Here is a 10,946-nt window from a genome sequence, read left to right on the forward strand (position 1 = left end):
CATCTTTATTTGACAACCCCCTCCCCCCCTTGAATATTTTTTAGCGTCGGGCAAGCATACTAACTTACTACAATGTATGATTATTAGGCATAAGCTGTTATCCCTCGATAAAGAAAAAAGTTGTATAACCTATATTTATAAACCTTATACTTGCAGACGGCTGTTGATTTATCTGGTGTGTTTAATAGCACTAACAGCACCAATCCGGTATGGTCTAGTGGCTAGGATACCTGGCTTTCACCCAGGAGGCTCGGGTTCGATTCCCGGTACCGGAATAAAATTTTGTTATTTTATTTCAAAACGACAACAATATATAATACGTTTTAATTTTTTATTGTTACAGTGTCTAAAAAATATCTATGGACATTTTTCCAAATTGTTTTGTGAATCAAATCTTGTATAGGAATGTTATGACAATTAAATTGTTTGTGTTGACCCACGATATCTTCCTAACTTAATGTTGTGGTAGCAACTGTTGAGGGGAGAAATAATTATTTATTTTGGAATCGACCCTAGCCTGACCTTTTGTTTTATTTGAATAATTAATGTTAATATGGTTCTTAAACATTTTTTTTTTTTTGACAAAAATATATTATTTAATGCGATAAAATTAAATACATAATAACGGTTGCTATGCGTAGTTAAGTCCATTTTATTATTCCTTGGCCATTTTTTTTTAAATAGCAAAATATGATTATTAATAATTTATTATTTAAATATCCAGTTTTTTTCTAAAATAACCATATAACATTATCTATTTGTATAAATAGCTTATTATTTGTTTTTTTATTTGTATTAGAGTATTAGAGTAGTTTTTTATTTGCGTTCGAATGAAAATTTATTTTAAATAATTGTCCGATTTGGTCTCTTGATGATATATTATTACTCTGTGTCCTGTGATACTGGCTGTGTTATTATAGTAAGTGAATTATGTTAAATTATTTATCTTTAAAATGTAATAAAAGGTAATGAAGTCATTATAATACTATTCTCCGTGTTTAAATTATTTAACATATATATATATATATATAAAGTCACATACTTAATAATATTATTTGTTTTCGAATTTTCGTTTAAATAAAAAATGCCCAAGTTTGTATTTGAACACGCGAACCTACGACGTGAACTGATTAATATGTTATTGCCTGATAAAATAAAATACAATTCAAAATAAAGAAAAATTATTATAGTCAAAGTAATATAAATTATAGGTAGTTACAATTACTAGCCTAGAAGATCTTAAGCAAACGAAATAAAATAAGAACGTTTAGGTTGATTTCGCGCTTATAAAACGAAAAGTAAACAATTACTTTTTTTTCATTTGTTTAATTGAAAAAAAATTGCTCTTGTTTAAGTTTTACTATAATGGTTTACCGAAAATATTATTTTATACACATACATAAAAAGCACACGATAGTGCAGTCTAAAACATAGGTTTACAAATAGTATACAACTAATAATATTAAAACAAAAAAGTCTGACATTGAGAATTCCTAAACAATAATTACAATATAATATCTACACTAGTATTTGACTATTAGTTCACTGTCGCTTTTTTTTAATAATGTTTTTTTTTTAGCTCTATACAAATTCAATTATAATTTATCCATTCTAATCTCACTTTTGTTTCAAAAGTCTTTTATGTCGTACAGTAAGTGACAATGCAACGCGAGCAGTAAAATAATTTTTAAATAAACATTTATTTAAATAAAACTAATAAATTTTTATTCAAAATAACAGGTAATTTGTTTTTTAAAAAAAAAGTTTTTAATACAAAAAATAATTATTGCCCAGTATTGGTATGTCATCATTTTTTTTTATGTGAAACAAACCTTTATATTATTTTAGAAATTTGAAATTGTATTATAAGCGTTTATATTTTTACTTTTAATAATAAATCCAACTAATATTCTAATAGCTAAATCAAAAATCGGACTTGTAGCCACCATAGAAAAAATAGTAAAATTAAATTATTATCCATAGCTGATAATAATTATTCAAGTTCGAATATTTAAATTTTTTTTTTTTTAGTTGATATTATGTTTTTAAAACAACGTGGGTATCATTTATAAAAAAAAAATTGTGTTTTTCATAATGTCACTCTAAAAGCAAATAGGTAAATTTTTTTGTACTAGTATAAGAAAAATGGTTTTTTCGTAAACGTATTCCGTTTGGTTGTTTGTTTGGTTTGAACTATTTCATTGCGCGGTAATACTGTACACTTACACAAGTTAAAGCGAATACCACTATTTTTGTTGTTATACTATACATAAATATAGTATCAGAGTGCGAGTAGTGATGATAATCAAGTATTCAACACAAATAAAGTTATTACAATAATAGATATATTATACATAGAATATATACAACACAGTGAAACAATAATACACTAGTAATATGTATAAACTGAATAGAAATACTGAGCCCCGAGCCCTTAGATCAAATGCTATTTATATTAACCCACAAGGTTGCACGCGTCTACAGATACACGTGTGCTTACAAAAACAACTTTGTTTTTCTATAACATTTCCTGGTTAACAACTACGTATTTTTATTATACAGATAAACAACATATTTATATATTGTGAAATACTTCTTGATATATAGAATATTAATTATTATTCCAACAATTTTGTACATTCGTATTTTACCATTGGTTAAGTGCTTAGAATATTTTTATTTGTTATTTCATCCCTAAGGACATGTAACTACATGCTATTAGCGTGATTATAAGTATACTACTAGCATTTTTAGTTTTAGTCAAAATCTTCTTGTTTTACAGAAGTCAACGATATAATATTATAAGTATTATTATCTTATACGTTATATTATTTTACAGTATAATTCACAATAACTGATTGAATTTCGCAGTGCAAACAAAATGTGAACACTTGTTGGTTACACACGACCTTTTAAGGTATGCCGTTTAAGAAAAGTTATATTTTACAAAAACGATATTTTATTGTTTTACCTAATTTATATATTTTTTAAGATTTAAATCGCTGTGGTGCTACTTATCTGCACAATATACAAACGACTAAACACGATATTATATTATGTTTTTTTTTCAATCGAAAACAAGTTGTTTAATTTTTTATATGTACTTTTTTCACCGTACCTCCTTGTAACGTGTCTGTTTGGCTTGTTGACTAGGCTACGCCGAAACGACAGTCGATAGGGTTAATTAGTGCACTTATATTTCAAACTGATTATTATTTTCAAACAACAAATTAGACGATAATAAGGATAGTTTAATCTCTAAGGGCTTTTCAGAAACTATTATTCGAAGTCAATAAGTCAAAATCGACACAACAATGTTCTGCGTTCATATCGTTATACAATCAGTTGACATGCATATTTTCTGCAGATGACCAAATTATATTTTAAAAATTTAATAAATTGTATCCGCTAATGACAATTTTTAATTTTTTTTTGCATTTTTCCATAATTTTGAATTTTTTACTTATTTTCTTTACCTTTTGTTTATGTATTAAATTACAATAAAGGGAACTTTTTAATAATTTTTTATTACAACTTTTAGTAAGTTACATGAAACAAATGTAGATACTACATTTCACAATTTGCCTATAATTTATATTTTGTCCTAAGAAGTATAAATTTGTATTTGTGTATCGTCAGCCGTAGCAGCTGAATCGCAAAAAAAAAAGATGACTCACTTCACAAGTATACTTTACCAACTGTCAACTAAGGCCACCGTTTGTTCGACTGTTTATGGCAAATTTTAATATTTTACATAATTATCGTTACTTTTAGTAGTTAGCATAAAAAAATAATCAAAATATCAATTGCTAAAGATTTCTCTGGATTTTCGGCAAAATATTCTTTATTTAAAAAGAAAATCAAGCTTAGAAATCAAGTTTAAAAAGTCCGCCTTTTTTAGACCCCCAGAAAAAGTACAAAACGTTATCAGCCGTTATTTGGCTACATTCGTTTAAGTTGTCTACTTTTTGCTTTCATCAATAATGGAAACAAAATGATATATCGTTGCAAAACATATACCTTACAATAATATACAACTTACAAGTATCTTCAAATTTGCTACTGAAACCTGTAATTCGTAATTCTTGTAGTTTTGGTAATTGGAGACACTTCAGTTTGTGTAAAAAAATGTTTTCAAAAAAAAATAAGCGTATTATCATTAATGTATCAACCTGTATTTATATATATATATAAAACAGGCTTTTGCGAGTTATTGGTTAACTCGTTATTTATTAACTTATTGGTTTATCTTGACCTAAAATGAGGCCCATAATATTTTTAACATGGATATGTCATAGGGCTGGGGGTCTATTGGAAAATCTGCGCGAACGCTGAACGTTACCGGCCATATATATATAAAATTATATATATATATAGATATCGCGTTTTCAATTGTAATTTTGTGTTTATTAAGTTCGGCTAACGAGTGGGAACAACTGACGGTGGATTTTTATTCAAATAATTGGTGATCAATTGCATTTTTAAAATTTAATTAGATTAAATTGTTCAAACAAGGGTTATTATCAACATATATTTAATGAACTCCATGGTATAAAGAATGGAATAACAAAAAATACATAAGACATTTTTACTAGATTACTCAATCAATAAAAAATTGAATAATTTTTGGAAACTCTTATTGGAATTCGTTATATGTGATTAAAAATTACAGTCTGGCCAATAATATGATATCGCTTAATGTATCAGTTGAATGACTCTGAAAGAAGTTTCACTTTATCCGTGCGTACTGGTTTTTTTTTATTGAATTATTGTTTACTGAATTCTTGCCTAAGCGTTTACTCGAAAACATAACTCTTTTACTTTACAAAAACACTCGTGTGATTCGATGTGCGTTTAAATTTTGCACTGTTTGCACAAATGAAATACAGTGCTCGTTTGTGTTAAAAATATTATACAATGCTAAAAGACTGTGTCTATTTTTTAGATACCCATGTTAAACTTGCATTTTAATAACGGTGTACGACAAATACTCATGATCTTTAGAATTTCAAGGCCAACATGACTTATTGACCATTTTATTAAAGTTATGATAAAACCACCTAAGTGGATCATTTTTTATTTTTTACCATACAATGATATTTCAAGGTCATTGTGATTTTTCCGCCCTTGGGTAACAGGATTTAGGAAGGGGTGATTTCGGAATCTTTTATAGCAACCTGTATAGTAATTTAGTTAAGCTTGTTAAGCTATTTTTTTAGTAAAAGAGAATTTGACCGAAGTTTATAACGTCAATCAAAAGATCCGTAGCCTTTTGAAATATTTAAAAAAAAAATGATATTTCTTAAATAACCGTAAAGCATATGAAAGACTTTAAATCAATTAGTTAGATAAATTGTGTTATTATAATTTTTATATAAATATCCACTGTTGAATTAATAGGTTTTGGTTGAACGTCGAATTGTCGTTAGCTTCATTCTAATAATTGTTTAAGACTAATTTTTTTTCTCGTTTTAATTTACTAAAATATAATATTATTTAACTAAAATATTCTCGAATCAGTCAACCTAATTAATATTTTTTTCATACAGGTGTTTCGGTAGATTCTATTGAAACTGCTATAGGTGTTGCTTGAATATTCATCCAAAAAAAATTGTATTTCATTTTAAATAAAATAGCCTATAAAACACACAGAACACTTATGTGTCCCATATGCCAAATGTTTTTAAACTTTGAAAAAAAAAATTAAAGGTAATAAGATGGTAAATGGTGCTATTCGATGATATTGGTGTGTTTTCCAATCTATATAATGTTAATTAATAATATTGTGTAGTTTAGTAGTAATATTTTTTAGTTGACATAATAAATAAATAGTTTAAATATTATTTTTGATTTGAACAAATTAAAATATATTTAAAAAATTATATTTTTAGCTTCGATGCAAAGCGAGAAGGTATTGGTTTTACTCTGATGTATGTTTTTTTTTTATCTGTATACACTGTAACTTCTTTAATACTGGACCAATTCCTTCGAATAGCAACTCTATAAATCGCAATTTTCATCTAGTTGGTACTTTGGGGGGGTAAAAGTTGAAAAAGTTTAACTCTTCACAGGCGTAAGTTGAAAAAACAAAAAAAAAAACCGTACGAGTTTTTAAGTTAGAACTTTTACTGGCTATAGCTTCGAGAAAAACAGTCGGATCGAGTTGAAATTTATAAGAAATATTTATTTAGTATGCCCGCGCACGTCAGTTATATCAAATTTGAATTTAACCCAATGCCCACCCCCCTAGGGGGGTACAGGTTTTTTGTTTTTCGGGTTTTTAGCCGTAATTTAAGACCTTTGGGTTGAAAATTTGCCAGTAGTTGGAACTCATATGTATCCATAACATATTAAACGGAAAAATAATTCGGCACTACAGTTTTTTTTTAATAGCCGGAAAACTGTGTTTTCGCAGATTGCGTATATTTTAACAAAAAACACTTAAAATCTTAAAAAAATTGTTATCAAATCATTAAAACAATTTTATGTAGATCTATGCAGAATGATACTATTGAGTTTTGTGCTCAAGTAACACTTTTGACTTTAAGTTGACACAAAGTTCAATTTTTTTTTTTTTTTACTTAAGTTCTTTCTGGCTGATTAAAATTGAGAACTGATAACAAATTCGTAATCACCGACCCTAAAAACATATAATTTGACCCCTTTTAATGCCTTTTTCACAAAAATCCAGAAAAATGTTTTAGCTTCGATGCAAAGCGAGAAGGTATTGGTTTTACTCTGATGTATGTTTTTTTTTTATCTGTATACACTGTAACTTCTTTAATACTGGACCAATTCCTTCGAATAGCAACTCTATAAATCGCAATTTTCATCTAGTTGATACTTTGGGGGGTAAAAGTTGAAAAAGTTTAACTCTTCACAGGCGTAAGTTGAAAAAACAAAAAAAAAACGTACGAGTTTTTAAGTTAGAACTTTTACTGGCTATAGCTTCGAGAAAAACAGTCGGATCGAGTTGAAATTTATAAGAAATATTTATTTAGTATGCCTGCGCACGTCAGTTATATCAAATTTGAATTTAACCCAATGCCCACCCCCCTAGGGGGGTACAGGTTTTTTTTGTTTTTCGGGGTTTTTAGCCGTAATTTTAAGACCTTTGGGTTGAAAATTTGCCAGTAGTTGGAACTCATATGTATCCATAACATATTAAACGGAAAAATAATTCGGCACTACAGTTTTTTTTTAATAGCCGGAAAACTGTGTTTTCGCAGATTGCGTATATTTTAACAAAAAACACTTAAAATCTTAAAAAAAATTGTTATCAAATCATTAAAACAATTTTATGTAGATCTATGCAGAATGATACTATTGAGTTTTGTGCTCAAGTAACACTTTTGACTTTAAGTTGACACAAAGTTCAATTTTTTTTTTTTTTACTTAAGTTCTTTCTGGCTGATTAAAATTGAGAACTGATAACAAATTCGTAATCACCGACCCCAAAAACATATAATTTGACCCCTTTTAATGCCTTTTTCACAAAAAATCCAGAAAAATGTTTTAGCTTCGATGCAAAGCGAGAAGGTATTGGTTTTACTCTGATGTATGTTTTTTTTTATCTGTATACACTGTAACTTCTTTAATACTGGACCAATTCCTTCGAATAGCAACTCTATAAATCGCAATTTTCATCTAATTGGTACTTTGGGGGGTAAAAGTTGAAAAAGTTTAACTCTTCACAGGCGTAAGTTGAAAAAACAAAAAAAAAAACCGTACGAGTTTTTAAGTTAGAACTTTTACTGGCTATAGCTTCGAGAAAAACAGTCGGATCGAGTTGAAATTTATAAGAAATATTTATTTAGTATGCCCGCGCACGTCAGTTATATCAAATTTGAATTTAACCCAATGCCCCCCCCCCTAGGGGGGGTACAGGTTTTTTTGTTTTTCGGGGTTTTTAGCCGTAATTTTAAGACCTTTGGGTTGAAAATTTGCCAGTAGTTGGAACTCATATGTATCCATAACATATTAAACGGAAAAATAATTCGGCACTACAGTTTTTTTTTAATAGCCGGAAACTGTGTTTTCGCAGATTGCGTATATTTTAACAAAAAACACTTAAAATCTTAAAAAAATTGTTATCAAATCATTAAAACAATTTTATGTAGATCTATGCAGAATGATACTATTGAGTTTTGTGCTCAAGTAACACTTTTGACTTTAAGTTGACACAAAGTTCAATTTTTTTTTTTTTTTACTTAAGTTCTTTCTGGCTGATTAAAATTGAGAACTGATAACAAATTCGTAATCACCGACCCCAAAAACATATAATAAACGCATATAAAGGCATATAAATAAACGCAAAATATAAGTACAAACGCACTCTACCAGATGTGAGAAACGAAAAAAAAAAGTATAATTTTTTGTTCTATTGGCATCATCGTGTGTACGAACGGCATATTGATGCGCGCTCTTATCTGCTCCGTAATGAATTATGAAATCAGTTATGATAGAAAATATTGTATGTCGTTTCAAATAGTATTTTTAAATCTCTACAAAAACGCTAGTTTTTATTCTGGTTGTAACTTGTATTGCGCTGTATAAAACTTTTATGACGTAGTTGATGTTTATTTTATCAATTTTCATTATTTAATAAAAAACAATTTGTCAACAGATTATAACTAACTGGGTGTGGATTTTATTAAGTCACAGTTGATATAAAATCGATTTGGACTTGAACTTTTTGCGGAATGACTGAATTTAATTTAAGAAACTAATTTAATTTTAATTGGCAGCCATTAAGTGAGAAATGATAACATGAGTTGTTTATACTATAATGTATAGTTGTTGTAATTATCAATTTTCGAGACAAAATAATATTTGATCGTGACCATATAAACGCCCGATCGCGTTATCAACTGTCCACCGTCTTATGTACACGGTACAGGTGGGAACGAAAAACCCCTTATCGGCCCGAGCCGGTCATGGAGTGTGAGAGAGAGGTCGGGGGGGATGACATTTGTAGGTAGTTGCCAGTCTAGTAGTTGTCAGTTTAGTAATATTTAACTAATAAGTAATAAATGTAGGTAAAATTTATTGTTTTCTCCATCACAGTAGCAGTATACGATTTATTTTAATTTAAATGTAAGAAAATCGATTTTTCTTTAGAAAATAACAAGAAATTATTATACAGGATGAGGCAGTAAAACGGCGATTTTCTAATGTATTTAAATGGTAAAATCCGTTTCACTATCCCACCCTTTACATTTTAAGGATCTATGAAAAGGTTTTTTTAGTTGCATTTTATTTTGTACATTGTCAATCTAGTAAAATAGAAGTATAATATAGCTTTGAAATAATATAATCTGTGAAGTATAAATAGTTTGTGTGTGATTGCTTTAATGGAAGTATATAATACATAAATATTAATTTTATTGAGAATAAGCGATTATAATTTAAACTATGGAGTACAAACGATTGAAACATGAATCGTCGACCATTCCAACAAAATATAACAAGACATTGTATATGTGTTATTTGGTCCACTAAGTTTTTGCAAAAAAAAAAAAAAAACAGTACAGTGGGGTCGGGGCATAGTGGGGACGGAGCATAGTTGGGTCGGGGCATATTGGGGACGGGGGTCACAGGTTTACAGGAATTTTTAAATCTGAAAGTGATAAAATCACTTTCGAAAAAACGCTTCGATGCAAATCGGTAGTTAGTATTTTCAAGCCAGTACAGTCCAAACCAAGCACAGTATAAACCAGCAAAGTTAGAAAGTTTAAATGAAGGTTCTGTATTTACAAATGAGCATCAAAGCGTTTATTTGAAAGCGATTTTATTCAATTTTATCACTTTTATTTATAATAATTCTTGTAGACCTGTGACCTCTCCGTTTCCTCATTGCTTTGATTACATTATGCCAATACTCTACTGTACTAGTCCTCTCGGATAAAATCACTTTCAAATTAACGCTTTGATGCTCATTTGTAAATACAGAACCTTCATTTAAAACTTTCTAACTTTGCTGGTTTATACTGTGCTTGGTTTGGACTGTACTGGCTTGAAAATACTAACTACCGATTTGCATCGAAGCGTTTTTTCGAAAGTGATTTTATCACTTTCAGATTTAAAAATTCCTGTAAACCTGTGACCTCCCCGTCCCCAATATGCCCCGACCCAACTATGCTCCGTCCCCACTATGCCCCGACCCCACTGTACTGTTTTTTTTAATAATCGTATTTATGTACTAGAATAGAAATATTTGAACATAAATAATCTTAATTTGATATTTTTTAGTAAAATTTGTTTGTAACCGTTATATAGGTATAGCATTTAGGATATAATTTAGCTCTTTAATCCTAGTTAGCCGTCCTAGCAGGACGACTCTCATCATGTCACAAATCTGCCGATTAAAAATCTTACCGCATTGATTGATTTTTGAGGACAATAATAAAAAAGTTTTGTGGGTGGAGCGAATTATTCTTTGTTTTTTTAGTATTTTTAGGACTTAAACATTTGAAATTGGACTAAAGGTTGATTAAGTGGGCTGAATAAATTTCTTCAATCTTAATAATAATCTTTCAGTAACAGGCCAAACTGACTCGAGTTGCGTTTTGAAAATGAAATGAAATGTATATTATAACTATTATTGTTATAAAATCGCCAAAATTGTATACGTAGGTCTTACATATAAACTATACAACACTGCTATCTTTTGGAGGATTTTGAGAAGATCGATGGTACTTCAAATTGGTCCCGAGCTTGTCAAAAGAGCGACGACAGGGTAGACCAAGCTTGCAAACATGAGTTGGTCCTGTTTTAGAGGTATGTCCATTCAAGGTATTTAAACATATTGTTTTAAGTCATTTTTTTTTTATTTTAATCAATAACTTAATTCTTACTCGGCGTTAAAAGCCTTTTAATAAATAATATTGTACGCTGCAATTTGAGAGTTTAGTTAATTAACTTAAAGATACGACCGGCCCTTTTTC

The 10,946-nt window shown here is 29.0% G+C and overlaps 1 non-coding gene across 1 annotated transcript; it reads left to right on the plus strand.

Moving 5' to 3' along the window:
- Positions 1 to 203: 203 nt before the first annotated feature.
- On the plus strand, positions 204 to 275 carry Trnae-uuc (transfer RNA glutamic acid (anticodon UUC)). The gene has a single exon. It is a non-coding gene; the product is annotated as a tRNA-Glu (tRNA).
- The last annotated feature ends 10,671 nt before the right edge of the window (positions 276 to 10,946 follow it).

The sequence above is a fragment of the Adelges cooleyi genome, unplaced genomic scaffold (genome assembly GCF_023614345.1).
Source record: "Adelges cooleyi isolate 19-005CV unplaced genomic scaffold, UGA_ACOO_1.1 ACOO_flye_CR_arks_rails_tigmint_CR_PRNA_118, whole genome shotgun sequence".
In the NCBI taxonomy this organism is placed as follows: Eukaryota; Metazoa; Arthropoda; class Insecta; order Hemiptera; family Adelgidae; genus Adelges; species Adelges cooleyi.